This window comes from Lontra canadensis, unplaced genomic scaffold (genome assembly GCF_010015895.1).
Source record: "Lontra canadensis isolate GAN:19392208 unplaced genomic scaffold, GSC_riverotter_1.0 scaffold91, whole genome shotgun sequence".
Taxonomy (NCBI): Eukaryota; Metazoa; Chordata; class Mammalia; order Carnivora; family Mustelidae; genus Lontra; species Lontra canadensis.
In genome coordinates this window covers 6,345,702-6,360,452 of record NW_022631085.1, presented here as the reverse complement: position 1 = coordinate 6,360,452, position 14,751 = coordinate 6,345,702, and positions in this window count along the sequence as shown.

Here is a 14,751-nt window from a genome sequence, read left to right as displayed (position 1 = left end):
CCAGCACCGGCAGAGGCCCTGTCCTGACAGACCCTGCTGGCTCAGGATCCCCCCGAACAGGGAGGAGTAGCTGCCAGGGCCCAGAAGGTTCTGGGGCTTGGAAGGTGGGCTGTGGTGTAGGAATGTGCCCTCTACCCCTCTCTCATCTCACACATGCGGGGCGGTAGGCCAGTTCTAGGTTGATTCCTGGCACCACTTTCCCTTCTGGAAGCTTCTTCCTTCCTGGAGTGAGATCTGAGAGGGGCAGAGTTCTGCCTGGACCCTTGGGTTCGGATACCGTGTCCATAGTTCAGCCCCAGAACCAGCCCTGGCTCTGCTGGCCCCGGTCTCAGTCCCTGTGGGGTAACTTCTCAGTTTCTCCCGATGATAGGATATTATTGCTCATTTATTACTATATTATAACATTACTCTGTATTAATGAAATATGATAATACTATACATTAGTATTTTATTGTTCTGTTAACCTCGACAGGGGAGGTCTTACAGACCTTACCATCTGGGAGTTCTAAGATCTAGGACTTGACATTTCCCTGAAAGTTAGTGGTTTTTATTTTCCACCTGTTTATAAGAGTGGCTCACGAACCTGCATTGTTTTTTGGGAAAAGCACCCACCTTGTGGGGTTGTGGGGTCAATGGGAGGAGGTGACCCACCCTCGGGGCAGTCAGCGCCCCACAAACGCTGGGTTCTGTGACTCTAACTCAGCCACATCATGCTTTGACATGTTTCAAATTAATCTTTAAAATCAAGAAATCAGAGGCACCTGGGTGGCTCAGTGGGTTAATCCTCTGTCTTCAGCTCAGGTCATGATCTCAGGGTCCTGGAATCAAGCCCCACGTCGGGCTCTCTGCTTGGTGGGGAGTCTGCTTCCCCCCAATTCTGTCTGCCTTTCTGCCTGCCTTTCTGCCTACTTGTGATCTTTGTCAAACAAATAAATAAAATCTTTTTAAAAAATCAAGAAATCAAAAAGAATAAGGCATATCTGTGCGAGATGATGGGAAGCAAGTTTAGAGATCTATTTTCAAGTGAGAAAAGCAAAGAATGGCATGTATGGAATATTACCATCTGTACTCTTAAAAATGGGGATATCTCATTCATACAACTCAAAAGCAAAAAAAAAAAAAAAAGTGATTTAAAAACGGGCAGAGGATCTGAATAGACATCTTTCCAAAGAAGACATACAGATGGCCAAGTATGTGAAAGTACGTGCCAAGTATGCATACAAGTATAAGGGACATGAAAAGGCACTCAATGTCACGGATCACCAAGGGCATGGAAATCAAAACCATGATGAGGGATGACCTCACACCTGCAGAATGGCTATGACAAAAGAGACAGGGTACGGGCGCTGGCAAGGATGTGGAGAAAAAGGAGCCCCCTTGCTCCTTTTTGGTGGTGGGAATGTAAATTGGTTCAGACACTGTGGGACACAGTATAGAGGTTTCTCAAAAAAGTTAAAATAGAACTACCATATGATCCAGCAATCCCACTTCTGGGTATAGATCCAAAGGAAATGAAATCAGGATCTTGGAAAGATATGGATTCACTGCAGCATTGTTTCCAGCAGCCAAGACATGGAAACTACTGAAGTATGTATCAATGGATGAATGGATGAAGAAGATAGAGTGTATACTTACGCCCAGGAATGCCGTTCAGACATAAAGCAAAGAGAGAAATCAGCCATTTGCAACCACAGGGATGGAACTTTGAGGGCACTATGCTAAGTGAAATAAGTCAGACTGAGAAAGATAAATGCTGTATGAGCTCACTTACATGTGGAATCTAAACACGCTGAATCGTAGAAAAAAAAGAACAGATTGGGGGTCGCCAGAAGCTGGGGGGAGGGCAGGGGGTGAGATGGGTGAAGGTGGTCCGCAGGTGCAAATTTCCAGTTATAAGATCAGGAAGTCCTGGGGATGTCATGCACGGCATGGTGACTACAGTTGATAATACTGTATTGTCTATTTGAAAATTACTAAGAGAAGAGATCTTAAAAGCTCTCATCACAAGAAAAGCAAATCTGTAAATGTGTGTGGTGACTGATGTTAAGGAATCTTACGGCGATGATCATTTCGCAACACATGCAAATATCAAATTATTATGCTGTATACCTGAAATTAGTATCTTATATGTTGGGGCACCTGGCTGGCTCAGTCAGGAGAGGCCGCAACTCTTGATCTCGGCGTTGTGGGTTCAAGCCCATGCTGGGTGTGGAGACAATGTAAAAATAAAATCTTAAAAGAAATGTTCTATGTCAATTATGTCTCAAAAAAAAGAAAGAAAAAAGACCAAGGGGCAGATAGGTGGCTTAGTCAGTTGCACTTCTGACTCCTGGTTTGGCTTTGAGTCAGGATCTTGGGGTCATGGGACTGAGCCCCACATCAGGGTCTGTCTCTGTGGGAAGTCTGCTCGAGATTCTCTCCTTTCCTCTGCTCCTCCCCCAGGCTCATGCTCTCTCTCTCTCTCCCTTTCTCAAATAAGTAAATGAATCCTTTTTTTTGGGGGGGAGGGTCAGAAAGAGAAAGAGAGCACAAGCAGGGGAGTGGCAGGCAGAGGGAGAGGGAGAAGCAGGCTTCCCACAGAGCAGGGAGCCCTGTGTGGGACTCAATCCCAGGACCCTGGGATCATGACCTGAGTCAAAGGCAGAAGCTTAACCAACTAAGCCACGGAGGCGGCCCAGTAAGTAAATCCAAAAAAAAAAAAAAAAAGACTGAGAAACATGGGGTGACCAGCACTTGAAACGGGGCTGGTCGGAATGGAGACATGATGCAAGTCAAATATACACTGGGTTTTGAAGACTCAGTTCCCAGGTTGAAGCCCTCAGACCTCATGCTCAGTTCCTCAGAATGTGCCTGTAATCGGAGACAGGGTCTTTAAAGAGATGGTTAATGTAAACTGAGGCAGTTAAGATGGGGGCAAATCTGCCGGATGTCCTTTTAAAGAGAGATTAGCAAACAGGGAGAGAAACCCACCCCTGTTTTCAACAGCACCTCGAGCTCAGACTTCCCATCTCCAGAGCCGTGAGAATGGACATTTCTGTTGTCTGAGCACCCAGCCTGCGGGATTTTGCTACGATGGCCCGAATAGACTACTTCAGTATAAAAAAACCATGTAAGGGATCTCATTAATAATTTTTTTTAAAGATTTTATTTATTTATTTGAGAAAGAGACAGTGAGAGAGAACATGAGCGAGGAGAAGGTCAGAGGGAGAAGCAGACTCCCCATGGAGCTGGGAGCCCGATGTGGGACTCGATCCCGCGACCCCGGGATCATGACCTGAGCCGAAGGCAGTCGTCCAACCAACTGAGCCACCCAGGCGTCCCTCATTAATAATTTTTATATCGGTTCCATATCCTGGGTTTGGATATATGAAGCTACAGAAAATACATTATTAAAATGAATTTCACTGGTTTCTTTCTACGTTTCTCCAATATGGCTCCTTGAAAATCTCAAATTTCCTGTGCAGCTCTCATTCAAGGCTTGTATCCTATTTCTCGTGGGCATCACAGCCCAGCATGGCATCTGGCACATAGGAGGTGTTCAACAAACACCTGTTGAATAAATGAGTTAAACAGTTGTGTTTGGGGAGTGACTGGAGAACAGAGGGAGGGAGCCTGGCTTGTCCCTTTGATTTTACCATGAACAAGTATCTTCTTTAAAAAAAACAAAAGGGCAGGGGGAGCCCTGCATTGGGCTCTCTGCTCAGCAGGAAGCCTGCTTCCCCCTCTCTCTGCCTACTGCTCTGCCTGCTTGTGATTTCTCTATCAAATAAATAAATAAAATATTTTTTAAAAAGATCTAAAATAAAATATAATAAAATATACCTCTTGTCTTCATATATAAAGAAAAAAAACAACACTAACATTAATACACTTCAAAGATGCCTCTAGGGGTGCCTGGGTGTCTCAGGTGGCCAAGTGTCTGGCGTTGATTTCAGCTCAAGTCATGATCTCAGGATTGTGAGATCAAGCACCACATGAGGTTCCGCACTCAACTGTGAGTCTGCTTAAGGATTCTCTTTCTTTTCCTCTGCCCCTCCCCCTGCACTCAATCGCTCTCAAAATAAAATAAAATAAAATCTTAAAAAAATATATGCCTCTCACAGGTATGGACGTAATAGCCACCAGGTGCTCTCAGATGGATGGATTGCTGGAGATCCGTGACTGAGATAGCAGGGGAGATCCCTGCCCACATCCAGGCTCAGGGATGGAAGTAGGCCCCAGAGATCATGCACAATTCCCTTCCCCAGGATGAACAAAACACAGGTAGGGCCCCGGTCCAGCCCTACGTACCTCTACTCATACTCCAACCCTCCTGCCTGCTTCTGGGGTTTGTCCACCTGTAAAATGGGCACATTGGGCTCACAGCATTTAAAAAAAAAACTTATTATGGGAAACTTCAAACACATACAAAGCCACAGATGATAATAAAGGGAGCCTCCACACACCATCCTTCCCCTCCACACAACCATTAACTCACGGCCAATCATTTTAACATCAACCCCCCGCAACTGATTATTTTATTTATTTATTTTTAAAGAGTTTATTTATTTATTTTGGAGACAGAGAGAGAGAGCATGAATTGGGGGTGGGGGGGCAGAGGGAGAGAGAATGTCAAGCAGACTCCCCACTCCATGAGGAACCGGAGGCAGGGCTCGATCTCACGACCCTGAGGAGAAATCGAGAGTCGGATGCTTAACTGACTGAAGCACCCAAACACCCCCACCTGATTATTTTAAAGCGTATCCCCAATGGCATATCACTTCAACTGTCAATAGTTCAATATGTTTCTCTAAAAGACACAGCCTCTTTTTCAAAATAGAACCACAATACCATTATGGTATCATCACACCAAATAAATTGTAGCGTAAATAAATCCAGGATTCCTGTGGCGTTCACATTTCCCAGAATATCCACACACACAAAAATAAATAAAGACCAATTAGTACGCTGTTCAAGTTAATATGTTCGAATCAGGATCCAAACAAGCTCTACACATCGAACTGGGTTTCCATGCTTCTCAAATCTCTTTCTAACAAAGATTCCGGACGACTCCAGCAGTTCCTTTCCTCCTTCCACTCTTCCCTTCCTGCCCATACCCATCCCATTGGCTATGTATCTGCTGCGTAACAAATGGCCCCAAAGCTTAGCGGTTTGAAACAACAAAGACCACCCCACAGTTGTTGCGTGACGGGAATCTGGGTGTGGCTTCCTCCAGCTCAGGGTCACATGGGCTGCCCCCCTGGGTGTCTGGCAGGGCTGTGGCCTCATCCGTAGGCTTGGCTGGGGAAGAGTCTGCTTGGGAACTCACTCAGTAGACGTTGGTGGCACTCGGTTCCTTGCGGTGTGGGTCCCTCCAAAATGGTAGCTCACAACACGGCAACTTGTTTCATCAGAGCGAGCAAAGGGGAGAGAAGGAGCCACGGAGCTGTGGGGCTCAGGCATGTGCCCCAGATTCAGCTGGAGGAACTGCTGAAATGCGGCCTGATGGGCTCCAGCCCCGGAGCTCCTGATTCCGTAGGCCCGGGTGGGTCCCAAGAATGCACATTTCGAACAAGTTCCCAAGTGACCTGAAGACCACACTCTGAGAACTACTGACTTATAGGGACCTCTTCCCCTTCATTTTTAATTTCCTCATGACATTTTATCTGTTGGTGGGACATTTAACATTTCCCAGGTGAGGACCCTGATTTCAAACCTAGCTGTGAATAAGAATTATTTGGAAAGCTTAAAAAATACACTTAAAGGTCCCATTCAAGACCTACTGAATCAGAAAATAGGGTAGGGGGTTCTAGAGGGTTTTTTTTTAATGATTTTATTTATTTGAGAGACAGAGGGATGCATGTGAAAGAGCAAGAGAGAGAGAGAGAGAAAGAGAAAGCACGAGTTGGGGGGCAGGAGCAGAGGCAGAGGGAGAAGCAGGCTCTCTGCTGAGCAGGGAGTCCGAGTTGGGGTTCAATCCCAGGACCCTGGGATCATGACCTGAGCCAAAGGCAGCCACTTAACCAACTGAGCCATCCAAGCTTCCCTGGAGGTATATTTTTAAAGTTCTGCGTGAGATCCCTCCGGTGAAGCTAGGGTTGAGACCCACTGAGCTAGGAGAACAAGGCGATGGCCCTGGAAAAATCCCTTTAATACCCACAGCCGTATCACCCTCTAACGGGGGTGTCGCTCACATGATAGGCTCTGCACTTGTATCTTCTTCTCTCAACTTCCCAAAGGCCCTGTGAGGTAGGCGCTAGGACTCAATACCCCCATCCCACAGATAAGGAGACTGAGGCTAACACAGAAGGGACAAGCCCAAGGTCACCCCATCTGGGGATTTTTAAATAGACCCACAAATTCCTTGATATCCCTTCCTTCAAAAAGTAGGGCCTTCCTCTGAGCATGGGCTTTGGCCTCAGTGACCCATCTCTAGCGAACAGAATACAGTGGGAATGAGGGAGGGTGACTTGTGTGACGAGCTCATATGAGGTGTCCTTCTGGGTCCCCATCTGGAATCACTCAGCCATGTTGTAAGGACGCTCAAGAACGGAGGCCTCCTGCCCAAAGCCAGGTGACTGAGCCATGTGGAAACGGGTCGTCCAGCCTGTCGGCCCTTCCTGGGACCAAAGCCCCGGCCAGCCTCTTGTCTGCAACCTCATGAGAGACTCTGAGCCAGAACCAACCAGTGGAGCCGCTCCTGAACTCCAGGCCCACAGAAGCTGTGAGGAAAAATGTTATCTGCTGAAGGTTGGGGTAGTTTGTGATGCAGCAATAAACTTAAACATGCCGTAAGACAAAAATGGGTCTGCATGACCCCAGAGGCTCCAGGCTTACCCCTGCCCCCTCAGGGAGGGACTTCTAAGGGGCAGGTGTGAGGGATGGGAGCTCTGTGCAGTTTCAGGCATGGGAGTGCATGAGTCCTCACCCCAGCCAGGGGAAGACCTGGGAGCCCTCTGGCCCCAGTCCGTGTCCCAGCCTGGCTGTAGACTGACCACCCCCCGAACCCCTGGAAGGTCTTCTCCTGGCAGGACCGTGCGTTTCCTGGGGCGCAGAACTGTAAGTGCTATGGACACGAAGACATGATTGTTGGTCACCATTGAAGCTTGCAGGCACATAGTAGATGTTCAGTAAACAGCTACCCAATGACTCATCACCCTCAGCCAGCTTCTATGGGGGGATGTGTTGGCTGATTAGAAGCCCTTTTTGCAGACAGCACACTAGCGGTCTGTCTCCTGTAGGAGACACACCATCTTGACACCCTCAGCAGGGCTTCGATACAAACTCCCAGAGGCAGGAATGTAATAATAGTAACTGTAGTGAGCAAGCTTGGTTGTGGGCTACTCAGGCCTCCCATGCGGATTATCTGCACACCTTTCAGCAAGCAAGAGCTAGTACTCCCACCTTATAAATAATGAACTTATGGCTCTGTAAAGGTGACTGGGAGGTGACAACGCTGGGCTCAAGGCAGCTCAAAGCCCTTTGTCCACTGGCAGACTACAGGCTTGGAGCGCATGCTGGAGTGTGCTGGGAAGACCCCAGCCTTCAGATCTAGACAAGAGGGCTGCGTACGCTTGGGCTCAGCTGTAGATAAAAGCCCCTGAGAGTAATTCCCGCCTGACCCCAAAGCAACCCCACCCGGGCCCAGGATGGCAGCTGTGAATAATGGATGACACTGAGGTTGGGGGGTGGGGAACATTAGGGCCAGTGACTCATCTCTGTGGCCTCCAACTGCCCTTGAGGGAGAGGATGGATGGACGTTGCTACCAGCCTCTTGCCAGCTTCAGGATCAAAGGCAGGGGCCACAGGGGAATTGGGGGAGTGGGAGAGTTAAATGCACCGCCTGCCCCTCCTCCATTTCAACCTTTAGAAACTTCCTCCTGGAGAGAGAGCCATTCCCCTTCCCCAGGGACTGGATTCTGGAGGCTGGAGGCAAGGTAAAGAGATGGCTTTGATGTGTGATGGTGATGGGAGCATTCAAGTCCTCTGCCCCATGCTAGCTGTGTGCCCTTGGAGGATTTACTTGCTCCTACTGAGACTCAGTTTCCTCATCTGTAAAGGGTGGGGAAGACATCTATTTCATGGAGTTGCCAGGGGCTTCAATGAGTTAATAACACAAATAAAGTCCTTGCCAACTTACCTGGCACATAGCAGGTGCTCAATAAATGCTAGTCGGTGTTCTTATGCTACATACCAAGCAATGCGGGGAACATTCTGTATACTTTAACTCATGCAATCTCCAAACCAGCCAAGGGCATTAGCCACTAGGACTCCTATTTTACAGATGAGGAAACTGAGGCTCACGGGCATGACAGGTAAAATCTCATAGGCAATCCATGAGAGAAGCAGAATTTGAACTCAAAACCAGGTGAGCAATTTCTAGTATAGTCGAGTCCCAGTCGAGCGTCCTGGCCCACCGCCCCCCAAATACACCTGTCACCCTACAAAAGCTCCTAAGGTTATAAAACCAATCCCTGCCTCACACCATATATACAAAAATCAACTCTGGATTGAAGACTTAAAGGCCAAAAACAAAAACCACTTAAAGATCTTTTGTAGAAATTACAAGTAAATATCCTTTAGAACTTGATGTTGGGAAAGATGATAGATTATGAAGTCCTATGTCTAGAATGACGCTTCAGAACCTTAGGAGAAAGTACAGATGAATCTGTTTTAGACCTTGGGTTGAGAAAGACGTTCAACATCATGAGTGATCACAGAAATGCAGATCAAGGTCTCAAGTGGAAACAGTTTTATACTCAACTGGCAAACATTTTCAAAACTAATAATACCAAGTGCCGGAGAGAACATGGATGCTATGCCTTGCTGGTGGGAGTGTAAACAGTACGAAGACTTTAACAAGCTATTTGCTACTGTTTCCTAAAGTTGAGCGTTCACATATTCTCAGTCCTGGTGATTCCGTTTCCAGTAAACACCCCAGAGGAACTCCCGCATGCATGTAGCCAGAGCCATTCACAGGAACATCCAAACAGCACTTCCAAGTAGCAGGCACCTGGACGCCACCCAAAATGCCGTCCACAGGAGAGCAGCAGTACACTGATCTGGGGGAATACGACGGGACAGTTAAAACAAGTGAACTGGTATGGGTCGATCTTAGTTATGTACTATTACATGAAGAAATTAAGCCGCAGAAGGTTCCTACAACTCAATACTTTTTTTTTTTTTTGGTTGTCTGGATGCCCTTGTCATGGATGGACTCGTGTCCCTCCCCTCCAAATATACTAAAGTCTTAATTCTTGGAACCTATAAACCTGATGTTACTTAGAAGCAGAGTCTTTGCAGATGTGATTAATTAAGTTTAGATGAAGTCTTATTGGGTAGAATGGAACTAACCCATACATGGTTGACGAGTTTTTTTGACAAGGTTGACAAGAATACCCAATGGTAAAAAAAAGTCTCTGCAATAAATGTTTTTGGGTGGCGACTGGGCATGTCCGATGGTTGAGCGTCTGACTTGATTTCAGCTCAGGTCATGATCTCAGTGTCCTAGGATCGAGCCCAATATCACGAGCCCTCCATTGGTGGGCTCCGGGCTCAGCTGGGAGCCTGCTTCTCTCCCCTTGCCCCTTCACTGCCTCACTCATGCTATCTCTCTCTTTCTCTCTCTTAAATAAATAAATAAATAAATCTTAAATAAATAAACGGTATTCGGAAACCTGGATCTCTGCATGCAAAAGAACGATAACAGACCCCTGTCTTATACCACTCAAAAAAAAAAAAAAAAACCAACTCAAAATGGATAAAAGACTTAAATATAAGATCTAAAACCATAGAACTTGTAAAAGAAAACATAGCAGAAAATCTCCTTGACATGAGTCTTGGCTTGATTTCTCGTATGAGATACCAAAAGCACAGGCAACATAAGCTAAAATAAACAAGGGCAGGGGCTACATCAAACTCAAGAGCTTACACAGAGCAAAGGAAACAATCAGTAAAGTGAAAAGAGAATCTACAGTAGGGGATCCTAAATATTTAAAGAACTCATACAACCCAAGAGAAAAAAAAAATCCAATTAAGAAACGGGCTAAGGATCTGAACAGACATTTCTCCAAAGAAGATACAAGAGTGGCCAATGGATAGATGAAAAGGAGCCCAACATCACTCGTCACCAGGGAAATGGAAATCAAAACCACAATGTGATACCACCTCCCATCTGTCAGGACAGCGGTCATCCAAGACAAGACATAACAAGGGTCGGTAAGGATGTAGAGAAAAGACCCTTTGGGTGCACTGTTGGTGGGAATGTAGATTGGAGCAGCCAGTATGGAAAACAGTGTGGAGGTTCCTCACAATATAAGAAAAAGAACTACCATAGGATCCAGCAATCCCATTTCTGGGTATAGATCTGAAGAAAATGAAATGACTATCTTGGAGTGATATCTGCGTCCCTATGTCATTGCAGGATTATTTATAATGCAAAGACATGGAGACAACCTAAAGGTCCTTCAGTGGATGCATGGATAAAGACAATGTGGTACAAACATACACACACACACACACACACACACATGCTGGAATATGATTCAGCCGTACAAAAGAAGGAAATCCAGCCGTCTGCAACATGGATGAAGTCAGAGGGCATTACGCTAAGTGGAAGAGACCAGACAGAAAAAGACAAACACTGCGCGATATCACTGATAGGAGGAATTAAGACAAAAGAGCGAGTTGCATAGAAACAGAGAATAGAACGGTGGTTGGCCAAAGCTGGGGGGAGGGGCAGATGGGGAGACGTAGGTCAAAGGGTACCATCTTTCAGTTAGAAGGTCAAGAAATCCTGAGGATCTCATGCATACCATGATGAGGACAGTTTCTAATTCAGTACCGTATACGTGCAAATCGCCGAGGGGAGACCTTAGGCATTCTTACCACACACAAGGACACACACACACACACACACACACACACACACAGGGAAGCACATGAGGGGATGGATTCATTATCCTGATCTGGGTAATCATTGCACAATGCGTATCACATCATTACATTGTACACTATAAATATATATAGTTATATTTGTCAACTATTCCTCAATAATGCGGGGGGGGGGGGGGGCAGGGCGCGAGGAGAACTCACGTGACAGCAGTGGCAGAGACCGGAGTGATGCATCCACAAGCCAAGGATTGCCAAAGATGGCGGCCAGCCACCAGCAGCCGGGAGAGGCGGGGAACAGATCCTTCCCCGGAGTCTTTGGAGGAAACACGGCTCTGCCGACCCCTTGAAAGCGGACCTCTGGCCTCCAGGGCTGGAAGAGAAGACACTTCTCTTCAGTCAGAGCCGTCCAGTTGGTGGCCATTTGTCCCAGCAGCCCCGGCAAATGAAGATCCCCTTCTGATGAAGTTAGTGGGGAGAAACTAAAGTTAAAAACACAGAGGTAACTTGTTTGATTGCGCTTTGCTTCCCCTGCTTCACGGACACTGCGTTTCTCGCGAACGGAAGGAGGTCTGAGGCAATCGCGCGGCCAAGCAAGTCTACGGGCGCCATTTTCCCAACAGCATCTGCTGGCGCGGAGTCTCTGCGTCCCATGGTGGTCTTTCTCGCAATCTTTCAAACTTTTTCATTATTTTTTTAAAATTCCTCATTATTTTTCATTATTATTCTATTTGAATAACCTCCTGATAACCTCCTGATCCGACTTGGAGGGATGAAGAGTTGCACGAGGACGAGCAAAGGAAGTGGTTCCCGGAGATGGAAACTACTTCCGGTGGAAGTGCCCTGCGGACTGTTGAAAGGACAACAAAGGACTGAGAATAGGACATAAACGCAGGGGATGAAGCAGCAGCGGGGTTTGGAGGATTGACCCCCGTTTGGAAGGAAGCTCTATGCTGAGGGAAATGGGATCAAGGAACATCACAGGCAACAGAGAAGTTGTTCATGAAAAGAAAAATCCCTCCATGTGGCAGACCTCCTTGCTGTTTTAAGAACCTGCCTTGGGCAGCCACCGCCCAGATCAGTGGGCCACAATCAACATCGAGGCAAGACCCTCCACCAGCAAAAGGGTTACAATTCACTGAAGGCTCAGATGATGGCTAGCGTTTTTTTAGCAATATTTCCTTTTAATTAAGGCACGCGCATTGTTTGTTTTTTTGTTTTGTTTTGTTTTTTAAAGATCTTACTTACCTGATAGAGATCACAAGTAGGCAGAGAGGCAGGCAGAGAGAGAGAGAGGAGGAAGCAGGCTCCCCGCTGAGCAGAGAGCCCGATGCGGGGCTCGATCCCAGGACCCCGGGACCATGTCCTGAGCGGAAGACAGAGGCTTTAACCCACCGAGCCACCCAGGTACCCCACGCGCATTGTTTTATAGACACAATGTTACTGCACACTTCATAGACTTCAGTATCGTGCGGGCATAACTCTGACATGCACTGGGAATCAAAAAAAATTTATCCGACTCGCTTTATTGCGTTATTTGCTTTACTGCATCGGTCTGGAACAAAACGGACCCTATCTCCAAGGTGTACCTGAATACTTTTAGGAGGTACTATGAGAAAACTGCCCCCACAGGAAAGCAGGGAGTGATGAAGACAGGATTCGAGGCAGGGGTGGGATGGGGGTACCTCGGGATTAGATGTTGGCCATTGTGAGGGTCGTAGTTTTTGATCGATGGGCTATGGGGTATCTATTATGTGATTATAGTTCTTTTAATTATGGACATTTTTTTAAAAAAGCAGGTCATGCATAGACCAAAGAGAATACACTGTGGTTTCTATTACAGTGTACCCGTAATTCTGTGTACCTTAAGTTCATGACCTGACTTGTACCTGTCCAGCTCATGCTGTCTCCCCAGCTGCCAGCACAGGGCTCAGCACATAGTAGATGCCCAACAATGACTGGGTGGACAAATGATTTAGTGAATGAGGGATTAACAGGCTGCAGCAGTCAAGTGTGTGGGGGGCAGGGTGAATGCCACAGATGGAAACATCAGGCAGCCCAGGGAGGGGTATAGGTGTGAGCTGATCCCCTTCCCTTGGTCTGGTCTTCATCACAGTGACACCACGGACCCCAGGAACGAAGACCAGAGCTGACCCAGGCCCTAAGCCACCCATGACCACCCAGAGAGAGTTTACTTGTGGAAACAGGAGCCCCGGGGCTATCTTGGTCTCCCAGCCAGGGCTCTGCCAGGGCCCTGCAGTCTGGGGATGGTGGGGTGCCTGAGCTGTGAGCAGTACAGCTCCAAGAGGCGCTCCACCTCATCCAACCGTCTTCCACCGGCCCCAATGCTTCCGTGTCCCCATACCCCCTCTACTCCCATCATACGCTGCTTCGAGGTAACTCACTTTTTTTCCCCCTAAATAGATTGATTTTAAAAAAGGAATGGCTATGTCACCACCATAAATGGAAAAGCGATACCTGTGCCACAAGTGGAAGGTGACTGTAAACATAAACAGGCAGAAAAACAACAGGTTGTGAAATGCTAGATCCAGAGTGTAGACAGCAAGATTCGGAGCCCAAGGCCCGCTCTCCCCTGGCTGGCAGGGGCTGAGCCAGCGCCCAGAGGGATGTCGACGCTGCAGAATAGTAAAGGAAGCTTTCTCCCCTTCAAGGAGAATTGCTGTGTGATTCAGAGCTAGGTGCCGCCTTCTCTGGCACGCACCCTAACCTCACCCTCCAGGACTCACCAGTGGGTCGACTCTCAGCCTCTGGGAGACTCCCCTCTGGCCAAGCAGTTTTCATTTTGTTTTGAGGCCTGGAATCCTTATTGAGATAAAGGGGGGGAGCCTCGGAAGCAGAGGCCGGCCCGGGCTGAGAGCTGTGGCTAGGCAGGGAGACCCTCCCCAGCAAGCCCCTCCTTTGCTCCAGCCCCTCCGGCCCCCCAGGGGAAGCAGGCACAGGGCCGGGCTGACATGGGGCAGGCCCAGCTGGGTCCCAGCAAGCCCCAGGGAGCCAGGGTGAACTCATCCCTCGCCCTTAATTATCTTCCTGGCTACTGAACTTGAGACGCTCCATGCCATCAACAGGGAGGACCCCTGGGATGCTCGGGGCTGGGAGGTTCTAAGGGCCAGATGTCACCTCAGAGGGAGGTGGCAGGGGCCCTGAGAGAGGAAATGGGCTTGGGGAGGGGAGCTCTGCTTCCTGTTTCTTCTCTGTAGGGGAGAAAGCTGGGGCCAGGCAGGCAGTTGAGAGTCGAGGTTAAGGGCAGGACTCTGCAGCCTACCATATGGGGATAAAACCAGGCTCAGAGCTCAGCACTTTGGGTGACCTCTAGTGAGTGCCATAGCCCCTCGGGGCTCCAAGTGTGGTTCACAAAGCACCAGGAGCTTGTGAGGAATGTAGAACCTCAGGCCTAGACCTACTGAGACAGAACCTGCATTTCAACAAGACTTCCAGGGGGTTTCTGTGCCTCAGTTTCCCCATATATAAAATAGGATTAAAATGTGTTGGTGCCTATGTGGTGCTTGCTGTCTGCTATTATCATCACTTAGCATTCTTGTTATTGAAATAACTCACTCTGGGCAAGATGGAGGCTGGTAGCAGGTTGCCTACTCCCAGCCCCCCACACCTCAGCATCCCACAGGTGGGTTTCATGGGACAAGAAACCATGGGGCTCAGACAGGTGCAGGGACTTGCCCAAATTCTACATGGGGAAGCCCAAGTTCACTCTACACCTGTCTGACCCTGTTACTAATGTTAACAGTGAATAGGGAGGATTGCGTCCTCTACACCAGGCACTTGATGGGACTCCCAACCACCCCCTGAAGGTGACCTTACTCCCGCCCCCAACTTCAGATGATAATGAAGGACAGAGAGGGCTGG